Genomic DNA, 10,922 nt, shown 5'->3' on the forward strand with positions numbered 1-10,922 from the left:
TACCTTTATTAAGACCAACCAAAATGTCACAAAATAGTGACTAAGCTTTCAATTCTGCAGAACTCTTCATCAGGCTATATGTTACTCAGATTGGCAGGGGCTGGGGGAGAGAGATTGAGGGAAAGTGAAAGCATGGTGGAATTTATTTGTTTGGAGGGTTACAGGGGAAATTTCAACCTGCTAATCCTCTCAAGACATTTACATTGTAGACCACTACATTTTATCACCTTAGTTGCAATAACTTTCAGCCATCAAAGGGGAAGATCTCAAATATTTACGCTCTTACAGTGGTACCTCTGGTTACGTACTTAATTCATTCTGGAGGTCCATTCTTAACCCGAAACTGTTCTTAACCTGAAGCAGCACTTTAGCTAATGGGGCTTCCCGCTGCCGCGTGATTTCTGTTCTCAACCTGAAGCAAAGTTCTTAACCTGAGGTATTATTTCTGGGTTAGTGGAGTCTGTAACCTAAAGCGTATGTAACCCGAGGTACCACTGTATTTAGGCAAATGGAGTTCCAGAACAGCCTTAGGCAATGCCTGCTCAGTGTACTGGATGCCAGAATGCAGCGTTACACAAAGGTTCAGTATTTAGTTATTTAACACTTATACAAAATCACTAAATAAGATTAGTGAGAGTTTTAGAGTGCACTATCCTCACTACACTGGAAACATATACAGCAGAGTGTTAACTAAGAATCCTATCTCTCTATCCAATTAAATGATTTGATGCCATGATCAAGAAGATGAGATTTAGAAGAATTAAGCTAAATCGAGCAGTGGTGGGCAAGCATGATGAGCTTTTAGAGAAGTTCACAACGGGGAACATGGGGTCTCAATCAATCAGGTAAACAGTCTAAAAGGAACTCCTGGAAAAACACAATGGCAGCTGTGATCAGTGAGGCCCAGTGTTAGTTACATACGAACTGAAGATTCAGTCTTTGGTAGCAGTTAAGCATGCTTTTGTGGCCCCAAGTCTTGAATGCTAATCTTACTATTTATTTCATAAAATTTATACTCTGCTTGATTTTTAAAAACCTCAAAGTGGCTTACAAAAAGTTAAAACAATAAAACTGAGGAAAAAATCTGAACCATACTTCAAAACATACAAACCTACTAACCAAATTAAAATTACCTCAACATTCTAAGCATCTGGATACCATGTCTAAACAAGAATGCTTTTAGAAGGCGCTGAAAAAACTACTGTGAAGACAACTGCTTGTTCTCAATAGGCACTGAGTTCCAAAGTGCAGGTGCTGCCACACTAAACGATTGAGTTCTTACAAATATGGAGCGGGTATTATGTGGCACCTGTAGTAGTGCCAATATGTGATCTATAATATGTCATCCAGGTTGGACTTCTCTTAAACTTTTCAGAAGCTACTAATACCACAGCCCAGTGCCTGATGGGTGTGGGGAGAAAGAACCAGTTTTGCAGCAACTGAAGTTTGCCAGCATGTTTCTGGACCCAATTAAGCAGCTGTCATTGGCTTGCAAAACTCATACAGAATGGGTCTATAAACCTTGAGCACATCTCTTTTTACACATATCCCAGGGTTCACAGAAAGGATCCTATAATTGCAAGAAGAAATAAGTTAGCAGCACAATAGAAAAGTGCTTGTCTGTGTTCATCCCAAGGCCCTGGAATTCCCTATGGATAAAGTATATACAAATACCCATCCATGCCTTTTTTTCCAGAAATATCTCATGTTTTGTCAGATATTAAGAGGCAGAAGTTTAACTGCTGCTGATCTTAATTATCTATGACAATGCTAAACTTTCTGTGGATATTATTATTACTACGACTATTGTTGTTGTAGGTTATATTTGTTGGGTCTTTTTAAAATAATTTTTATGCTTTTAACACTATACACTATGCTGATCACTGAAAAATGGAAAATCAATTTAGCAAGTGATCCAACTTCTTTACCTCACGACACCCAATTTTCTTAATATTTTGTACACTTGTTGAATGATCAAAACTAAGTTTAAATTTCAAACTTTCATTTTTTTATCTCATCCTGTTTGTGAGTTACGAGGGTTTGAAATTTCAAAAAACTGACAATTTTGGCCTTGCCAGACTATACAAAAACCTTAAAAGCTCAGCCCAGAATTGAGATATGGCAAAACTAATAACACCAATCTCTTCAGAACATCATGGGCTTTAATATATGTCACATGATGGGTTTACTTTATATTATAAATATAAGTTACAAAATTAAAAATTCAAAAAAATTGTATTATTTAATATTTCTAAGACCTACCTGCAAATTTTCTTCTTGGAATCTCAATGGGATCATATTCTAAAAAAATATTTTGTACATACATGTCTGCCTTATTCAGTTCTATTTAGGATAAATGGGTCTTCTTGAGAGTAAAATATAACAAAATAAACTAGACTTCAAACTGTAATATCAGTTACTTAGGGCATTTTTAAAGGAAGTTATTCAATTAAAAGTTATCTGAAAAGCTAGTAAGGCTTTTCTTTTAAAAATGTGTTCCAATGCAGAGTGATAGCTTGATCACTCTTAGTTTTGATCGTTCAACAAGTGTACAAAATATTAAGAAAATTGGATGACATGAGGTAAAAAAATTGGCTCACTTGATATGGAATGACCCAGAAGTTCACTAAGTGAAGTAAAACTACAACAACAGCATCCCAGATGTGAAGTCAATAGCACTTACCAGGAGAGTTGGTGTGGTCAGGGCTGCATGAGCACACACAGTGGGGAATGCCACATTGGTTCCACCAGTGCACCCACATAGCCCCAAGCTCACCATCCCATCCCATCTCCCTTGCAGGCTATTGCTATAGATCCACCTTGCTGGGCAAGCCACTCCTGAAATTCAGTAAAGTAGTAAATGTTAATTCTCAGTCCATATTATCTCAAAGTAACCTGACAAGACAAAATCCATGAAATATAATCTTCCACATGGAGTTCCTAAACATTGAAGAACTGGACATTTAAACAAACTGCCCAGCGAGCCAACCAGTCAAGTAACAGTTGCTCTGGCAAGGATAACTTCAAAATGTGGTTATTGATCTAGGCTTTTTAAAGATAAACTACAGTTAAACAAGTGCTTTTTTTCTTAGAAAAAAGGGTGCTGGTACTCACCATGATCCCCCTTTTTTTCTCTCTCTCTCTCACACACACACTCTCCTGTCACCCCACAGTTAATTAAAGCTCCACTTTGTGCACACCCTTCTTCAACCTCCCCCCACCTTGCCCAGTCCACTCGTCACACCCACCCTCCCATTTCTCCTTCTCCTCCTAGCCACCAGCCACACCATCCACACTCACCCCTACAGCTTGTCCCGCATCTAGGGGGAGAGTGTGCAAGGGGGAATGGTGCAACCTGTTGACTGAGAGCAGAAATACAACCCCAAACAAGGGCCTCCTTTCCTTGCCACCACCTCAGCCTCCTGCTTTTCACAACCCCCTTTTAGTCATGGTTGCTTGCTTGGTCTCACTACCCTCTATTTACCTTACTACAAGGTTGGGGGGGGGAGGTGCCGGTACTGTGTACTGTTGAGTTCTGCCAGAAAAAAAGCACTGGTTAAAACTAATCATAGCTCCTGACTTGAACAGAATGGCAAATTGCATCTAGTATAAAACAAAGCCAAATGCTTCTAAACTGCTCCTTGCTGCCTTACTGCTACTTAGTACATAGTTTGGATACAAGTAGTTTCTGCTGTGTCCTGTTCTCACTAGCTTTAGGTTCAGAGGAAAAGGTTGCTAGCAGACCTCTCCTTTTGTATGTTCTTATATATGTGATTGTTCTTTCTTGTAAAAGTAAGAGCTCTCCTTGTAAGTGTAAGAGCTCTCCTTGTAAGAGTAGCCTTCCGGTCTTTGAATCTGCTTGCTCAGAGGTGGGAACCTGTGGTCCTCCAGATGGTGATGGAACAGAATTATCATCATCATTGATAACTGGCTATGCTGGCTGAGGCTGATAGCCAATGTAGTCCAAAAACATATGAAGGGCCACAGGGTCCGCATCTCTTCAGGTAACTCATAATACAGTCGTACCTTGGAAGTAGAACAGAATCTGTTCTGGAAGTCCGTTCGACTTCCAAAACTTTTGGAAACTAAAGCACAGCTTCTGATTGGCTGCAGAAAGCTCCAAAAATAGTTTGGAAACTGGAACAGTCACTTCCGGGTTTGCAGCGTTTGGGAGCCAAAACGTCCGAGAACTAAGCTATTCGAAAACCAAGGTACAACTGTATCGCCATGCTTGCCTCACTTCTGCTTCCCATACAGACATGTTGATGCTCATCCTTTGCATGTGGCCACAAACTTGTTTGTCTACCTGATTGGTTTTCTTGGTCCTAATTTTATTGTGCCTCTTGACCATTCTCCCTACAGCCAGTCCTGCAAAGTCTCTGTGCAACAGCTCCTGTAAGCTCATCAGCAAACACAATTATATTAATCATACTGCTATAAATAATGCAAAGGCCATTTATTAGACTAGTATTTTCTTCAGATCAGGTTATAACCACAAAGTGGCTCACTATCCTGAATAAGCTTCAGAAAACAAATCTGTCTTGCCTGTGTCTACTTTTATATTATTTGCTTGGTTTATAATATCCAGAGATGGCCAGCTCCATCTTTAATGGCAATCACCTTGAATGTCCAACAGTTGAACGTGAAGTAAGAAAATGTGTAAAAGCACTGTTTTTGTGCAACTTTGAAACATATTATCAGCTAAATAAAAAAACCCCAAGATTAACAGTGATACAGTGATTCCAGTTTTTTAAAAAAATTCAAACTGATGGGAAGTGTAGTGGAAATGGATCTCTGAGGAGATCTCTTAAGAGTCACTAAAAAAAACCAACTTCAGTGACAATTACAAAAAGTAATTTTGCAAACTAGTATCCCTGGAAATAAGGTTGCAAACATACCCTAGTAACCCATTTGCTAAGGGCTAGTAGTAAAATATTTCTGGTCATTTAAGAAATTGTTCTGCTATACCATGTGTTATTTTCCAACTGTAAGTAAACTAGCAATTATATGAATTGAAGTTATGTATCATTTGTTCATAACTATCTTCCAGGTTACTTGTGGGCTTCTTACAGGCATCTGGTTGGCCACTGTGAGAAAAGAATGACGAATCAGACAGGCCTTTAGTCTGAAGCACTAGAGCTCATATTTTTATGCACAAATCTCAATACAACTTCACAGAGAGAATGAATAGTAAGAGAATATTCAAATTAACAGATTGCTATCATACTGTCCAGAACAGTTTGTTACTTGAGAAATGACCAATATATGTTTAACCAGAGTTTCTGCATCTTCTACACCCCCCTGTATTTAGTGGAAGTACGTGTCATTTCTAGTGGCCAGTATATACCTTCACTGTCTTAAATCTCAGGAGTCGCCAGATATTATCAGCTTCACTTCAAACACCACTATCACCCCCACAGCTTTCCCCCAAAGTACACACAACCCTCCATTTGTAAAGCCCTCGTCATGAGTGCCGGTATAATGTTCAACTAACCGGCTCATTAGGCAACAGCTGCTGGAGCCTTCCTTCCCCCTTGGCGTTGACAAGTCATGGCCATGGAGTAGGAAAGTCTCTTTCTACAGAACGAGTTGAAGAGGAAATGGTCGCAGGGACTGGGAATAACTGCATGTTCCTCTGTAGCTGCCAGCCAAGGAGTAAGTCCGTATCACCCGCCCACCCGGACCCAGCAGTTCCTGCCAATATGCCGCATGGAGAAGGAAAGGCCCACAGCTGTCTTGTGTCAGGTCTGAGCCAAGGCAGCTCCTAAACCCTCAGAACTTCCTCCCACCCGCCCAGGCACGGCAAACCACCCAGCAGCCCACGCCACAGCTAAGGAACCCCGACGCCACGCTCAAGCCCGTTTCCCCTCGCCTGCCATGCGCTTCTCCGGACACGAGACATACGGGAGACCGGTGCTCGGCGAGAGGCCTGGGCGTGTTCGCGCGGAAGGGCCGCGACAGAGGGGCAGCTGCTTAGACCTGAGGGGAAAGCGGGAACTCAGCGAGGGGGTCGCGCCCGAAAGGGAGGGCGCAGGACGGCCAGGGGGTCGGTTTACCTGAGGTCGCGGACGGAGAGCCTCTCGGATCCAAAGCCTATCCTCAGCACCGACAACACAAGATGGCTGCTGCGCCGCCACGCAAGGTCATGTGACCTCGCTGCCGTGACTCCGCCCCCTTCCTTCCCCGCAAGCCGCGGACCGAGGAACCCGGAGAAGTCGCGCTCTCGAACGCGGGCGCCAACGGCGGCTCCGTGAGCGGAAGCCGCGCTCCCTCGTCTCGGTCTTCTCGGAACGGCGGAGGCGCCTGAGAAGCGGGCCCGTGGTCTCACTCTGTGGGACCTACACAGGGATAGCTAGTGTCTGTGCGTCTGAGTGTTTTCCCTCACACACGGAAAAGGAGTTGCTCCCTCACGCAGAGTCACTAAAACACTCATTAAAAGAACCTCGACCGTCCACAATCGACTCTGAGGGAAGGAACCGAGCCTTGTTCTTGACAGTCCAGAAGGATCATTGGCGGGCAACGAAGAAGACACTTTGATCTGTTGTCACAGGGACACCACCAGCGCCGTGTTTCACTACACGACCAAACACGGGACGGTGTGCGTGTGTTTGTGTCAGTGCCCAGAATGGGATGTCAACCTGCGAGTTTCTTTAAAATTTCTGTGCCACTAGAGGGCATACAATGACAGGAGGAGGAGGAGGCAGAAAAGGGGCCAAAAGCCCTCCTAAATACTGTAGTCAAAGCACACTCCAGTTCAAGAAGCAGAGCGGAGCTTCCTTTCTGGGGCAAATACAGTCATTTTTGTCTATCTAAATTTCTGTCTTCCCCTTCTCTCAAACGAGCACAGGGCAGCAAAGACAAAAGTGATAAAATAATACTTTTAAAAATGAAATGAAAACCATTTAAAACACCTAAACATATTTAAGAGTACCTAAATAAATGCAAAGCAACCACATTATCTGACAGCTAATAATTTTTAAGGTTACCAAGAATAGTGTCTTTCAGCCACCCGATGCCTGGCTGAGTAAGAATGCTTTAAAACCCCTCCTGAAAGTTAATAATGAGGGAGAGACACACCCACCACCAGGGAGGCTGTTCCATCAGCTGGAAGCCACTGATAAAGATAAACACAGGTGGAAAGAGTTAACCCCCTACCAACACACCCAGCATGGTGTTGATGGGGGTGAGGACCTTGTGGTTCTTTTTTAAAAATAAATAAAATAAAAACATCTAATGATCACACATTTAAGATACTGTTTGGGATCAGGATTTTAGATGATCTATACCTATCATAACTTGTAAAAATAAAGGCTTGATAGAACCAGAGAGGACTGCAAGAAGATCAAACGTATCCATTCTTAAGGAAATCAGCCCTGAGTGCTCACTGGAAGGACAGATCGTGAAGTTGAGGCTCCAATACTTTGGCCACCTCATGAGAATAGAAGACTCCCTGGAAAAGACCCTGATGTTGGGAAAGATGGAGGGCACAAGGAGAAGGGGACGACAGAGGACGAGATGGCTAGACAGTGTTCTCGAAGCTACAAACATGAGCCTGACCAAACTGTGGGAGGCAGTGGAAGACAGGAGTGCCTGGCGTGCTCTGGTCCATGGGGTCACGAAGAGTCGGACACGACTAAACGACTAAACAACAACAACAGAATCAGAGATGGGGTTTTTGTACATTACATAAGTGTGAAGATGCAGTATGACAAACTGGGCCTCTCATCCCATGCATGGTCCCATGTTGCAGGGGCATAGCATGGTGGGAACAAGGGGGCTGTAGCCCCAGGTGTATGACTTTGAGGAGGCGTGAACCAGGCATGCCAACACAGGGATCCCCATCCTGCCCTGCCTGCCACCAGGGGTCTCTGGGCCCCAAAGCCACCACGCCCGTGGCCCCCTTGCTGAATGGCCACCCGGCCAGCATCGGAGAGATTCGCCCACCAAGGGTTGCATAGGCTGACCAGGTTCCCCTATGCATGGGCGGTGCAGGGCAGCCTTGTGAACCCTCTGTGCCCATACCCAACCAGCGGCAAGGGCTGGGCACTGGCACAGCAGATTTTGTTCACCCTCTGTGCCCTGCACCTACTCCTGCCTGGTGCGCTCATCCCAAAGGACACACATCAATATGAGGAACTGTTGGAATGATAGTGCTTCAGGCACCACTAGTGTTTGAGGTAAAATTAACCCCTACTAGAAATGGCAGCTTTCTGTGTCTTGGCACTTAATACAGTAAGCCCATGACTTATGTATGGGGTTACATTCGAGGAATAGCACCTACAGCCAAAATAGTGTATAGTCAAAGCACATTGGGTGCAATGGCAGGTGGAATTGCCATTCCCCCCCCTCCCGGACACCCACCCTCTTAAAAAAATTTTTTTTTGCCAAACACATAAAGCTGTTTGCGCACAAGTTACCGGTAAATATGTGCAAGTCGTGAGTGTACTGTACTGTGAAATTTCCTCTTCATTGAACTGGGTAGCACTGCTTCACTGCACGCTTTATGACATCTGTGAAGGTATTTTTTAATTACACCAGGCTTTCCCAGAGTGAAGATTGCTGTTAACATACATGAGGTAGATTGTTGCTGTGCATTTGGTTTTCTTAAGTTTCTTATGTTGTATTATTTCATTTAATTATAAGCTGTTTTGCGGGCCTCATGCCTAAAAGGTGCCCTATATTACTTAGGTAATAAAAGGATTCTCCCTGATTATATGGTGAGAATTTCTCAGTACTAGGAAAAGATCCCTATGTTTCAAGCACATTGGCAATGAGCCAGGGTCTGAAGAATCCCTGCACCTAATCTGCTCATTACACCATACTTTACTCCCTCAGTCAACACCAGTGCAATTGCCAAGTTGCCACCTCTTTAAAAGCCCATTAAAAAACTTGCCTGGTAGCATTATAGGTGTTTTCCCTTCACTACCTGGAGACCATAATTGCCTTGAAACCTTCTCATTGGTATGCCATGAGTGCAGCTCTTGGTTAAACCCATCTGCCCAACCTAGTTTTGTATCCTCTGTCAGCACACTGCTTAACTTGTGGTACCACCATAGTTTTTTATTGCTCACTGCTAAAGTCAGGAACTTGTTCAAGGAACTGTGCAGAAGTTTCAAACATAGGTAACACTTCTTAGGAGACACTCAAGGTGTCTAGTCTGAATTTACAATATATATATATATTTATGTGAATTGCCCTGAGACCTCTGGGTATAGAGCGGTATATAATTTCAATAAATAATAATATTTACAGATTTCAGCACTGTGCATTATAGAATACACACACAGTCTAAGGGAAAGCAGTGGGGCAGACAGAAAACTGCTTGGATCTGTACCTAGAAAGCACAGGACAAGCAGAAAACCATTCAAACCCGTGCTTTCTAGGTACAGGAAAAGCAGAAATGTGAATGGGCCCTAATTTCCATATGTCATAGTACTATATACTGCATAATCCTAGCAAGATGGATACTGCTGACATCAGAAGAATACTGTTCCCATGTATGCCTCTTGAGCAGGAGGGGGATTGGAGGCACCGTGTTGAAGGAGCTGTGCTCAGACAGCTGGAGCAAGACCTACCTCTCTGGAGCATTTCTTAAAATTTGTGACAGTTCTGAGACCCTCCAGTAGGTGGTGCTTAAACAACAGGAATTTTAATTAATAGTGCAAAGCTGAAAACCCAAGAATCATTCAATTAAATGTCCTATGATTTACCCTTCATCCTGTCACTGATAGCCTTGTAGTTTCTTTTTTCCAGTTCAAGCCCCCGTAAAAGGCAATTGCAATAGGCAAGGCAACTGCAATAGTTCAGTGCTTCCTTAACTGAAATTTCATTTTTTCCCTTCAAAATAAAGAAACAAGTAAAAAGTCTCTTTACAGACTGACTGCATTTGAATGATCATCTCTTAGCTTAAATAGTCAGCGTGCAAAGAATAATATTGGCCATGCACACAGTCCCTTCACGTGAGCCAGCAAACAAACCAGGAAGGAAGTATTCCATTAGCTATGGATCTGATCATTGTACAGTATGATGTTTTCAGCTACTTCATTATACACTACCATTATTTGTTTTTCAGTTGACAGTTTATAAATATTCTTAAAAACAAATAAACATTTCCCTATTTCATCCAAACTAGGAAACAGGTAGTTAAAGGGCTTCGGAACAAGTCAGCCTATTAGCCCGAATCCCAAAGACAAGCAGCCACTCTCTCTCATCAAATAGAAAGCTCAAAATAGCTCCAAAAGTGGCATATTGATCTAGGTCATTTCGCAGGAATTTTACAGAAGATGGCGGGGAGGGAAGTTAAATAGTTGGATCTAGGACATTGCCTATTCATAGACTCTCTAGAATAAGGAGAGGGAACTGTTTGGCCCTCTATATGTCCTTGGACTCCTATCAGCCATGTGGACAGTGGTCAGTGAGAATTGATTTACTACACTAGTAATCACTTTACACTTTAAAAAAGGTCTCAAATGGATTTACAATACAGTGGTACTTCGGGTTAAATACGCTTCAGGTTACAGACTCCGCTAACCCAGAAATATTACCTCGGGTTAAGAACTTTGCTTCAGGATGAGAACAGAAATCGTGCTCCAGCGGTGCGGTGGCAGCAGGAGGCCCCATTAGCTAAAGTGGTGCTTCAGGTTAAGAACAGTTTCAGGTTCAGAACGGACCTCCGGAATGAATTAAGTACTTAACCCGAGGTACCACTGTATATACAATACAATAAAACATATTAAACAAAGCACAATATATATAAAGTAGCAATTATATTAAAAATACTAAATCCCGGATCAAGGTTTGTATCTAAAGTAGTACTAAATCACTCATTGCATTAGTGCAATGATTTTAGCTTGCACCACAGAACTCCGCCCCCTCCTTCTCCCATGAAGGATGAGACAGAATAAAAGGATTTCAAGTTAGCC

The 10,922-nt window shown here is 42.8% G+C and overlaps 1 protein-coding gene across 1 annotated transcript in view; it reads right to left on the reverse strand.

Moving 5' to 3' along the window:
- GIGYF2 (GRB10 interacting GYF protein 2) overlaps window positions 1-6,948 on the reverse strand; it is a 73,068-nt gene extending 66,120 nt beyond the window's left edge. The window contains exon 1 of the mRNA XM_083505645.1: window positions 6,057-6,948. The gene's annotated coding sequence lies outside the window, so the exon portion shown is untranslated. The remainder of the gene's footprint in view (window positions 1-6,056) is intronic.
- Between the last annotated feature and the right edge of the window lie 3,974 nt (window positions 6,949-10,922).

This window comes from Podarcis liolepis, assembly GCF_965112155.1.
Source record: "Podarcis liolepis genome assembly, chromosome: 5".
Lineage (NCBI taxonomy): Eukaryota > Metazoa > Chordata > Lepidosauria > Squamata > Lacertidae > Podarcis > Podarcis liolepis.